The sequence below is a fragment of the Podarcis raffonei genome, chromosome 14 (genome assembly GCF_027172205.1).
Source record: "Podarcis raffonei isolate rPodRaf1 chromosome 14, rPodRaf1.pri, whole genome shotgun sequence".
Taxonomy (NCBI): domain Eukaryota; kingdom Metazoa; phylum Chordata; class Lepidosauria; order Squamata; family Lacertidae; genus Podarcis; species Podarcis raffonei.
The window spans coordinates 8,259,516-8,272,647 of NC_070615.1; the positions used below are offsets into that span (position 1 = coordinate 8,259,516).

Sequence of the window (13,132 nt, forward strand, 5' to 3'; positions counted from 1 at the left end):
GGACCTAAGAGACCAGGGTTCAAAATCCCACTCAGACATGAAGTTCACTGGGCGTTACTGTCCTTTACATGACTAAACTTAAGTCCCACTGTGGTCTTTGTATGGCCTGTTTTGCTATGGCTGGTTATAACCCTCCAAATACCTCAAAATGCAAAAAGAACCAAATGAATTCTCTAAACATTGTGCTTTTGCTCCCGTAGCCATGTGCCGAATAACTTTTCTATCCCAGTTTCTAACATTGATGCTGGGCCATCATGGCTGTTCTGCTGTGTGCTGAAGTTTGCTATAGTTAATGGTGCCACATGCCTGGGGTCAAGATTAACAGCTGTGGGGCTGACAGGCAGGGCAGTGCCTCACTTTGACCTGAAAAGAGATCTCTGCAATTTCACTTTTCCCCATTTTATTTTGGAGGGGGAAAAAGACTATGTGTTTTCTCTTGAACTCTCTATTTTGTGAATTAGATTTTTTCATATGCTGTGGTGCAAAATTGAATTGTTAAAATAGTTGTGGATGTAGAATTAGTTGAATGTTTACTATTTAATTTGTCATATTGTCTTATTAATTATTATTTAAAATAATTTTAAAAGGATAGGTGACTTGCTGGCATACAAAGTGAAAATCAAACTTGGTGTGATAAACAAAAATACCATGAAATTTTTAAAAAATCAAAGCTCATCACTTTTAAAAGTCCAATTTTCTTTACTGTAGTTGGATACATTTTAGAGCATGTTTAGCTACTGTTGGATTCAGTGGGACTTAAAAGTGTTTGAATTGGCTAGATCATGCTCTTAGACTTCCCAAAACTGAGCAACCTCCTTATTCTGTTTCCAATATATTCATTTCATTTATACTCCATGTTCTAGCTGACGTATATTTGAGGCCCTCTGGCAAGTGGTTTGCAGTGTGGTTTGGGCTATAAAAGAAATCCCATGTCTTGAATGGAAGTGATTGCAGCTGAAGAGACTTTTTTCCTTGGTGGATGAGGTAACTTTACGCTGGTTGTGTGAAGTTTAGTGGATAGAAACCAAAGTATATGTTAATTGTTGATAAATTTCTTTTAATTTTGTATCCATGAACATAACTTGATCTGAGCTTAGGAAATTACAGTGTGATCACAATTTACACACATCTAACATGTCTAGTTTCAATTTAATGCAGTCTGGAGCTCTCAAATTTGCTTACTGGGTTCTAAGAGGCTTGCAGGAACTTGGATGGTCCTGCAAAATCTTGTGAGAGCCTCCTGGAGCCCAGTTGAGAGCATTGCAGAGGCCAGTAAGCTAGGCAGAGGGCTTAAAAGCTCTTCTGCTTGCTTTGGGCGGGGTGGGGCATGGCCCACTTGGCACACAGCTTCGAAAAGGGGGGAAATGCTCACACAGGCGGGTCCAAGAGAGTGGTTTGAGTATATGTGTTTTTGTATATACATGCCATCTCTGGAACGTAACCCCACTGGAAGACATGATCGTATTGCATTTCTATGCTAGAAGCAATCCTTTAGCCCAGGGGTTGTCAACCTGGTCCTTACCACCCACTAGTGAGTGTTTCAGGATTCTAGGTGGACGGTAGGGGGTTCTACAGCACAAGCTGGATCCTCCTTCCATCGAGCACTGGTGGGCAGTAAGGAAATTTCACCATCAAGAAAGATGCATTAGTGGGCGGTAGGTATAAAAAGGTTGACTACCTGTGCTTTCGCCCCTGATTTTGACATGCATCTAAAATTTTGTTGGCACATACAGTAAGCCTGCAAGTTACATAGGGGTTATGTTCCGGGGATCATACGCCTAAAACCAAAGTGGCATATAGTCAAAACAAAGTGGTATATAGTTTGATGGTGGATGGGATTGCCAAAGCCTTTTCTCCTGGATGCCCAACCTCCCTTTTTTTTGCCAAGTGTGTAAAGCTTAATGCTCACAAGTTTAATTTGGCCAAAGTTGGGGGAGGGGCAAAGTTGTTGAGCTTTTCTTAGTTTTTCCCAAACTTGTTGAGCTTTTCAAAAACTCAAAAAAGAAGTTTTTGAACTATTTTTAAGCTACCTACACTTCCGACGTGGGTTGCCGTATGTCCAAATTTTCCCAGACATTTAACAGATTTCTACCTGGGCACTGTTTCCAATGACCAAATCTCGGCTTTGTCTGGGAAATTCTGGACGTATGGCAACCCTAGCTTATAGAACAGTCACTCTGATATGTTTGTAGCAAGATTAAACAATGTTGGCTATATACTGAACTTTCATTCTGATTTGTTTGTGGGGAGGCTAGATGACGTTTCGTCAAAGCAAGTATTAGCCCATGCTTTCTACTGCATTTACTCATTACTTTCCTTATTGAAAAATGTCTGATCTTTTGGGAAAGTGGCTTTGTGGCAGAAGAGCTCCCAATTAACTGTAATTGCACAACCTGAATTTGCTGGTATGTGATTCAGTCTGACCCCAAAATAGTGACACATACACACTTAGTGAGTAAAAACAGCTATATTGATTAACTGAATTGAGGAATTGAGGAAACAAGAAGCTGCCCTATATGGAGTCTAATGATTGGCTTGTTTAACTTGTTATTGCCTACTGTGCACTGACTCCATGTTTTTGTGTAGGGTTTTTTCCCATGTCTTCCTGGATATGCTAGTGATTTAATCCTGTTACTTTGTGCATACATTTACACTATACCACTAAGCTATGGCCCTTTCTCAAAAACATTTGTAGTGTTTCAGTGTAGTTTTGTCAATAAGGGAAACTTTTCTTCATTCAAATGGAAAGTAAAGGATATATCCAAGGCATGTTCATTGAATGCCAAATTTCCCTGGGAAATTTGCATATATACACACGATATTATGCTTCTCGTAACATTTCCTTAGAGTTGATAGTGCATCTTTGAGTAATAAGCTTGGTTTTTGAGAATACTAGATGTCTAAAAAATGATCTGAAGTCGTTCTTTCATGCAGACATTTTTGAGAATACTAGTTGTATAAAATTGATCTGAAGTTCTTCTTTCATGCACATTTTATTGCACATTTGGTATTTTAAAGGGAGTATTGTCATATGAGATACTTTTTCTCCTTAAAACATCTTTATGTAAGCAAAGCTGAATCTCAAAATATCTGTTTTATTGAACTTGGTTTTCTAACTGTCATGATCATAATCTGCTAAAGATAGGAGAGTTTGTGCACACTGTTCTCAGGTTCAAATACAGCAGCATAATATAAGGGAAGTGACGTGAGGAAGATTGGAGCATGCTGCTCTTAAGTCTATTCAAAACTCTAGTAAATGCTTTCAGATGCCTATTTGTGCCTGTTTGATATGAAAATTAAGTGGCCGCCTTACTGATTTGATATCTTTTAAATCACCTTAAAAAAATTGGAAGGGTATGTTCTTCCAAGGAAAAAATAAGTTGAAAGCCAAATCTAGCTGCTAAATGTTCAAATCCTTAAAATGTTTTAGAACTAAATACAGTACACAATGTAGTAACCAAATTAATTATTCTAGCCTTTTAACAATGTGCAAAATCCCCCCCCCCCGAAATAGTTTTCAGGACCCTTGAGTGTAAGTTGACCTCCTCTTGGCAATGGTCCCAACTTAAAAGAATGTGTCACTTCTCTGTGCCAAACTTTCAAAACAGGTATTACTTTACACTTTAATTAACTGCATACATCTTGAAAAGGAAATAAACTAGTGGGCTTTTTCCACTGTGGGCACATAAAGCCTTGCTTCACAGAAGAGAGCACTTAAGCAGGAACAAGGAAGCTTGTGTGAAGTGAGCTAGGATTGTATACTTTAGGGGGGGAAAGTCTGATCTTGGTGTGTAGCTCTTGGTAGTTTCAAACAAAACAGCCAGTGTTCTCTTGGGTTAGAAAAATTATTACCGAAAACAGTCTCCTAAAAATCCATTGAGTGAAATGGCTGCAAAATGTCATTCTCTGAAAACTGACTTTCTTTTGTTAGTAGACCTTTCCCCTAATAGTTCTATGGACTCGCCCTTAATCATTCATATTATTCAGATTTGAAATTAGGGTTGTGGAAACTTGCTTAACTTGAAATGCAAGTATTGAGTTGGTCTTTTTGCATTCAGTGGAACTTATTCCCAGGAAGGTGAGAATAGAATGTATAGAAAACAATATATTAATAGAAAATCATACTTGGATTCAGTGGCGTAGTGTGGGGGTTGCAGGGGGGCCCGGCCACACCGGGCGCAACATCTGGGGGGGCGCGCTCGCCGCCTCCGGAGTCGCCGAAGAGCCTCGGGCGCAGGCTGTAGCAGAGCCCCATGTCTCGCGGAACCGACGAGCTGTGCGCACGTCCGGGCTGAAGGCGTCCGGCAGGCAGCGGCTCTCAGCGCGGGCCGCGGAGGGCGCGCCAGACAGCCCCGCTGCTGCAGCTGCTGGGCCATGTTGCATTTTCCTCGCCTCTCTGCCCTCCTCCTCCTCCGGGCAAGCGGCGTCGTTTGGGCGGCAGCACCAGCAGCAACTCGCCTCTGATCACCTGACACGGACCCGCCGCCGTGGCTACCTTACCGTAAATACCCCAGCCCAGGCAGCAGCAAGAAGAAGCTGGCAGCAGCGGCAGGTTAGGGGGCGCAAATTACTTGCCTTGCCCCGGGTTAGGGGGCACAAATTACTTGCCTTGCCCCAGGTTAGGGGGCGCAAATTACTTGCCTTGCCCCGGGTGCTGACAACCCACGCTACGCCGCTGCTTGGATCTTGTGCATTCCTACTGACCCATATGCAGGCCTTTATAGCCACAGTGAGGAATAGAGAAGGGAAATGGTAGCCCACACAGAGCTGAGTAAAAACTAGCAGTAACTTTATTGAACAAGTAGCATTAAATACTTAAGAGAATAGTGACCTTAGAAGAGGGGTTCTAATTTTAACTGCTTGATAGAACTAGAATGAAGCAGTTACTGCAAGTCAGGATGATCTGGGTTAATATTTGCAGCCTGTGGTCACCAGACTGCTGTGTATCTGTTTAGTGCAGTGTCTCTTTCAGTCACTGAATTAGTTTAGGTCAGGGGTGCCCAAACCTTTTTCATAGAGGGCCAGATTTGATGAAGTGAACATGCGTGAGGGCTGACCAAAGTTTTTGAGCTTTTTTTAGGATTGAAGATTGTAGCCCCCAAGATTTTAGGATTAGGTCCAAGACGGACTTTGGACATGCCTGGTTTAGGTGCTTCAATGCCTAGTGGCTTAAGGAGCATCTTAAAAAAAGGTTTGGGGTCTTCTAACACCTGTTTGCTTCATTTAAGAGTTAGTGTGGAGTGGGTTGAACCCTGTATGAATAGGGTTGGGCTTAACTTCTGCTCATCTACAAAATCATTATGTTACTTTGGACCAGTCATTATCTCTCACCCTTATGTACTTCCAAAGGAGTGTTGTGAGGATAAAATTAGGGTACATAGGCAAACACTGTCCTGAGCTTATTGGATTTTTAAAAAAACTATTCAATGAAAAATAATAATTTAGCAAGTCTGTGCCTTGTACACAGTTCACGAGCTTGCCTGGCTTCATTGCCAAGCCAGAACTCCATCCATGCTGCTCTTGGACGTTCACACCACATGCAAATTATCTCTTGAAAACAAGTGACCCCTATTGTTCCTATAGACCTTTAGGTACATGGAATACAGTAAGGTAGATGATGGTTATTATTATTTCTATATTTTTGGTTATTATTTTCCCCCCTACAAAAATGTATACAAAGTAGTGTGTGTATATGCTTTGTTAATACAAACACTATAATCACTATTAAAAAGTAGCCAGTAAAAAGAGCAGCAACTTTATAAAGGCAGCTAAAACAGTATAAAATTACAAGCCAAATATTTGTCTTAATAAATGTTAATATGTCTAAAAGCGGGTAGAGAGGGAAGCCTGTTAGAGATCTAGAGAGGATATTCCATACTTTTGGTGCCATCTATACATTTTCAAAACCCACCTTTTGTGGTCTTGTATATTATTATTATTATTTATTTAACTACATTTATATACTGCTTGATTGTAAAACTGGAACTGGAACTCTTTACTTTTAATGTCTGCCTTTGCTTTTCCGTGCACATCATTTCCTCCGTGATTATTCAGCTCCTTGCAAAGTATTTACTGCAGTTTTGTATTCTGATGTTCCCTTGTCTCATGAGCCCGCTTCATGCCTGGACCTAGATCATAGAATTGCAGTTTTATGTTTGTATACAGTGGTGCTTTTACTATAACAATAAGAATGTATTTCTTCAGTGTATTAATTAGAACTTGAAGTAGAAATGAAACAGCTTTGTTCAAAAGAGATTGGGTGACTGTTTTTAAACTTTTAATAATACTAATATCTCTTGCTAAGCAGGAATTGCCATCATTCTGGAATAGACCTCCGAAGATGTGTTTGCCTTTGGCAAGCAGGACATCCAACTGTGCTCAGATGCCCTTTCTTGAGCAAATTTTCCTCTGTGTGAATTGCAGAGAATTTGGGAGGTTTATTGCATTGCTGTAAAGTCTGAAACTGGCAGAAGCTTATGCCTGTTCTGAAGCTCAATATAATAAACCTCTTTGACACAGAAGAGGAGTTGTGCTGAGATTTTGGAGTAGATAAAAGCAGCCTGAGTGATTCATACTGCTGCTGTGTTCCAAAGTGCAGTACTATTTGAAGACAATCCCAGTCCCAGCCCAGCAGTGGGATTCCAGCCTGATCTTATTAGAGGACTCCATGGTTGTGTGAGAGAGCCATTGGAGCAGCTGGAGAAGGAAGTGGTCCCTCCTGGCAGCTTCTTCTTCAGGAGCCTTGGCCACCCATTGCAATGGTATGAACTTTTTGAACGCAGCCATTCTCAATGCCAGTCAGTTTATTATGCTGCCTTTCCAGTGGGGACCTCCCTCAGTTTGATAACTGCTGCCCTAGTTGGGATCTTTCATTATGTCCAATGTTAAACTCTCAAAGCCTATGAAATAAGGATCCAGTCAACCCATGTGCTCTTTAGAAAACCAACACCTATCAATTGGTCACATATTCTGATAATATCCTTTCATCAGACCTCTGATGGCAGCAGTGCTTGGTTACTAGGTCAGCTTTCTTATCAAAGGACAGGACTGTCATACAGATGTTTGAGTTCATGTACATCTTTCTACTGCATTCTTCCTTTGGCCAACTTGTGACCATAGCTATGTCAGGGTGTTCCTCCCCAGAAGTATGAACTTTGAAAACTGTGAATTTCAAAACTGTAATGCAACTAAGCTTGGAACTTCCCCCACATGTTTCAAAGAAACCTGATCTCTAGGGAGCAGAGCTCTTAGCAGGTGCTACTAATGGTTTAGGTAATACCATTAGATTTTCTAGGGAGGTACAGGGATTGTGTTCCAATATGAGAGATAGGAAGTATCTCCCTAACATAGATGTTTATGGGGCAGATAAGGGTTAACTGCTATCTATGATTGGTTTCACATCTCCACATCAAAAATAATCTTTGGACAGCCTCTCTAGTCTGCTTTTTGGGGGGTCAGAATCCCAATATGGAAGGCCAATATATTTCTTAGACTTTAATGGAACTTTTATTTGATCCCTTAGAAGACTTCAAAACAGTGCTGCTGACTTCATCTTTGTGGGTGCTGTCAACAGAAAAGCTACATATTTTGCATGCAGAGTAGGTATCCTTGAGCCAGTGTGGTTTAGTGGTTAAGAGCGGTAGACTCGTAATCTGGGGAATTGGGTTTGCGTCTCCGCTCCTCCACATGCAGCTGCTGGGTGACCTTGGGCTAGTCACACTTCTTGAAGTCTCTCAGCCCCACTCACCTCACAGAGTGTTTGTTGTGGAGGAGGAAGGGAAAGGAGAATGTTAGCCGCTTTGAGACTCCTTCGGGTAGTGATAAAGTGGGATATCAAATCCAAACTCCTCCTCCTTCACTCCGATCTTCAGTTTAGTCCCAAACTGTGTTTCCAGTTAATTTTGCCCTTGTACACCCACTCCTCTGGAGCAGGAGTGGCACACATGTAGATGTTTGAAAGATGCTCTGGTTGTTTTGGGCCCATGGACACATTTGGAATCTTGAAATAATGCTGTGGGCACTGTGCCCTCTTATATTTTTCCATACCCTCCGAGTCACTTATTCTCCCCCCATGACAAAATAATTAAAATTTTTCACTGACTGAGTCCCCCCAGGGAGATTCCGACTAAACGTTAATAAGAACTTTCTGACAGTAAGAGCTGTTCAGCAGTGAAACAGATTCCCATGAGAGGCGGTGGACTCTCCTTCCTTGGAGGATTTTATGCAGAGATTGGGTGGCCATTGGTCATCCATGATCGAGATTGATGCACTGTAGGGGATTGGACTAGATGACCCTTTGAGTCCCTTTTAGCTCTACAATTCTATGAGTCCATGAAAGCTTGCATTGGTTAAAGTAAAGAAATTCCAGAACTAGAATTTAACTGGACCACAAAAATATTTGATTCTAGACAAGGTTGACAACAAAATCACCACCAAATCACATAACACATCTGTGGATACAGAAATGTCTTGGGACCTGGTGGTGGCTTTCAGGGGATCCTTTGTAGAAATTAGGAGCTTTAATAAAGATCCATGCCTTGGATCCAATTTTTTGAATAATGGCAGCAGGTGAAAAGGTCATATCCACATTTCTAACCATTCATTCAACTGAGATGGATGTGATCTATGGCTTGGTGGATCTTGGTTGGGGGGACCTTGTGAAAAAATTACGATTTTAAAAGAGGATCCTACTGGGGAACCTTTTTTTTCCTTTTTGCACTACATTCTCACTCCTGACTCCTGTGGACCCCCCTTCTTCCCCCTGGCTTCTCTGCCTTCCCAACTCCCAAGATCTTACCCCTTTCTGTCTTACCCTCACAGTTGCCCCCATCTCCATGCAGCTACTCAGGGACAGGTCTGTGCCTTGAAAAGCACATAGAGCCAAAAGAAGTACTTTTCAAAAGGGGGTTGATGGTGGCAAGCAAGGGGGTGCTTAGAAGCTTTGTGGGTATGAGAGTCTTCAAGGGCACCATTGTGCCTACAGGTGCCATGTTGATGACTCCAGGACTCTACTGACAGACCTAAGACCCTCTGTCATCAGAGCTGCCTCTTTATGACTTTTTTTTTTAAATGTCAAGGTCTGTGCTTTCATATTGTAAATCGCCCTGTGGTTCTTGGATGAAGGGCATTATAGAAATGTTAATGTTACTACTACTACTACTACTACTACTACTAGGGTTTCTGTATCTTAGCTAGATGGCTTTTGGAATGCAGAGCTACCAATCTATCTCCTGAGGTTATCCAAGCATATTTTATTGGGGAAGCTTCCATTGCTTTAGCTTTCTGAGAAAGCTTCTCTAGCAGACATTTGCAGAGTGGCCCACTTCATCCTCTGTTAATTCCTTCATGGGACATCTTAACATCCTCAGTGGATACTTTGGGGAGAATAGCACTCTAGAGGGTGTTACAGCTGTTTCAGCTCTTAAGGAGATTGTTGGCTTTAGTATCTGCCCAGGAATGCACTGATTTTAAAATGGCCATTCTCTCTCAAGGGAAAAGCAGAATAATATAATCGCAGAATTGTAGAGTTTGAAGGGACTACAAGGGCCATCTAGTTCAACTGCCTGCAATGCAGGTATCTTTTGCCCAACATGGGTCTCGAACTTACGACTCTGAGATTGAGTCCTTTGCTCTCCCGACTAAGGTATAATTTTTCACTTAACTCCTAGTCTAAATTGGGGGAAGGGAAACAGTAGATCTAGGTGCATTGTTGCCTGTAAATGGGACAGATTCTGTTTTCTGCTCTCAGTTCTCCAGCTAGTAGCGTTTTAAGACTAGGTGCATACCACCAATGCTAGACTTACGTCTTTGCTGCATAGCCCTGTTTCCATGCAAGCGGATTCTGAGATGGATTGACAGATGATGCAGATACGTTTCTAATTTTTTTGTGGAGATCTGAAGGACACTTCATGGGGATGTGCATGATTCCTGATATAGACACTTCACAAAATAAAACTGGTACTGTTAGCACTGAGCCAGACTTTTTCATTGTTTCCGTTCTAGGAATGGAATTTTGGTGTATTTGAATAGCTTACTTCTCAAGCAGATTATTAGTGTTGGAACTGCATAGACTGCATAAACTTCCTGAAAGGAAACAATTGTAAAATATCCAGGAAATCATTGGGAAATGAGAACTTCTGCTTCTGTTCTGCCTTTTTGTATAGAAGGTTTTTCAGACAAACTGTATTGTCTTAGGAAAACAAATCACTGTCACCGGTTTCCACGTTTTTTCTTTTCTGAATATTGTGAGCTTTGAGCTCTTACAATTCAAACTTTGTAAGCGCTAATGCCTTCTGGAGTGGAGGTTTCATTATGGCATTCAGTGCTCCTGAACAGCTTTTGAGTGAAACTGCTTACATTTTTTGTTTTTTCTGAAAAGCACCAGCAAAATATGTTATTGAGATCTTCAGGGAAATGGAATATCTCCCCCACATCAATAATTTTTGATCACTCAGACTTGCATTAGCATTGTTTGCCCCAGGAAAATATTCATAAGAAATGAAACTGAAACTAGGGTAAGTTGAGAGAAGAAGGGGTCATTTAGTGATAACTTCTCACCCTTAATTGGTTTTTATTGTAAGGAGTCTCAAAAAGTGACCAATGATGTTTGTAGTATCTTCTCTTTTTCCACAGCAAAAGCTCTTTCTATATTTTACTCTGTTGGCTTTATAGATCTTTGTGTGATGCTTTATAAAGTCGCTGTTGCATCAGAATAACTAGCAAACAAAGCTTGAGGGCACAGTCACCCATTGCTGTCTCTTGTCATTGCCTCTCCATTGAATTATCCTTCTTGTTGCCATTTGCTTTGTCAAAAAGTTCTACATCCAAGGCAGTTGGTTATTGTTATTTGCTTTGTTCATGTCTTTCTCAGAGGCCAAGGATTGGGTTTTCCTGATTTCATTATGTCTGTCTCCTTTGGGCAAGCAATATATTGACACTCCAAAGGCAGAGCATCTAAAAGAAGAAGAAAAAATTCAGGGCAATTGGCTCAGCAGGTAACAGATGCAGCATGGGAAGTAAGAAGCTCCATCCGGGAGCCTTCAGGCACCTGGTTACACATTTCAGGAAGGCGAGTATGAACCTGTTTGTATCTCTGTCCAACCACCGAGTCAGCAGGTTCTTCTCCCAATATGCACATCAAAAGGTGGAAGCAGTCAGTGCTCTAGTTTCCCCGTGGTCTCTGAGCCTTCTGTATGTGTTTCTGCTGTTTCCTCTGGTGGCCAAAAGAGTAAGGGAATAAAGAGCATCTGTTTTCTTTGTGCCTTCTTTTTTGTTCTTGGAGGCCATAATTTGCCAATTTATGCAATTTGACAGCATCCCCTCCTTGACCTTCATTTCTGAAGATGGCCTTCTGTCTCAGAGACCTATCTTTCACCTGGACCCGGTTTGGTTGAAACTCTCATGGCTGTCATTTGAAAGGAGACACTTCTCTGAGGAAGGGCTCTCTTCTTGGTATTGATGCTGTGTTGCATCTCATTGTCCTTTGACTGTCAAGCTTCATCAGAGTACATGGAAATAATTTTCTGAGTGGTGCTGTCAGCATAAGTTTGTCCTTAGAAGGCATGCTTTCTGCCAGATGGTTTGACTCAAGCCAAACACCTTAAAACTCTTGGCTTCCATTTCACCCTCTTTTATCAAAGGATCTGGACAAACCACTCAGTTCTAATCATTTTCTTTGCTGTTCTCTTCTGGAAGCTGCTCTGAAATCTGCTATCCAACATCACTTTCCATCCTGGGATCTCCACCGCCCTTTGAGCCCCTGAAATCTGCACCTTTTGTGTTTTTCCACCTCTCTCTGAGACTGAAGGTTTTCATTCCTATCTTGGCTGGTTGGCTTAAAGCCTGTATTTCTTTAGCTTACACCAGTCTGAAATTTCTACCTCCTGGTAAGGTATTTGTTCATACCATCAAAGCAGCAGCTACTTTAGCTGACTTTTGCCTAAATTGCTCCACTTCTGGAAATCTGTAGAATAGCTGCATAGGCAAGGCCCAGTAGGCAATTAATTATTGCAAGATTGACTTGTTTGCCTTGGCTGAAGTGGCATTTAGAAAGCACATATTTCAGCATTTCCCTTCTGTGCATTAGGTAGCGCCAATTTTATACAATTTCCCACCATACATGCTTCAGCTCTGGTGTGGCCTCCTGGATAAGCAAAGACTGTTCTTACCTGTGGAATGGATTTCTGTGTATATTAGCAGATGACCATAGGGCCTTACCCTACTCTTTTTTTGTGTTGGGGCTGGTGAGTTTATCTTTGGGTATACATGACTTTTTCTGTGTTAATTTCTTTCATTTGTGCGCAGTGAGAGTTTCTGTACGTAGTATGTTGGCTGTTGCTGTTCTCTGTCTGATGTTTTCTTCCTGGCTTGTCATACTTTAAAATTAAGTCAGATAAGGGGAGTGGTTTTTTAAAAAAACATTGAGAGCAGCAATTTGCCTTCATGTCTCCAACTTGTAGTCACCTGTGTATATGCACAGAGATCCCTTTCAAAAGTAAAAATTGGGTCTTTTTAAATTAAACTCTTTGAAAGTTCATTTGAGTTAGTTATTGTTGATAAGCTAGGCAGGGCAACTTGAACACCGAATCCTGTCATACGTGTAATTAAAAGCTTGTTGAATTTCAGTGTTGTTGTTTTTTGCTGAGTCCTTAAGTTTATTTATCCCAAATTCCTAACTTAATGCATATTATTATTCATTGAAAAAATTATGCCCTACATTCCCCCTTCGCTCAAAGCAGCTTACAAATAAAAACCAAATATAAAAACGCTTATAATCTTATCCTTAAAGCACAAATAAGCAAAACTAAAAATGGCAGCAGTCTACACATTAAGCAGCAACAGAATCAAAGCAGCATCAGTGTTTAAAAAGGGAAGTTTTCAATTGTTAGTGAAATACAAATTGTGGAAGGGAATTCCACATGTGAGGCATCACTTACTGCATTTCGTACATTGCCACCAACTTTGCATTAGAAGGGAATGGCATATGCAGAAGGGACACAGTAGCCAGGATTAAAGGCAGACAGACTCACATATGAAGAGATAGTCCTTCAAGTAGCTTCGTCCCGTAGTTTTTAGGGCTTTATAGATAATATGTTATATATGTAACGCTCTTCAGTAATTGCTGTTGCAAAAA

The 13,132-nt window shown here is 41.1% G+C and overlaps 1 protein-coding gene across 10 annotated transcripts in view; it reads left to right on the forward strand.

The window, feature by feature from the left end:
• NEO1 (neogenin 1) overlaps positions 1-13,132 on the forward strand; it is a 104,568-nt gene that overhangs the window by 13,465 nt on the left and 77,971 nt on the right. The window lies entirely within an intron of this gene.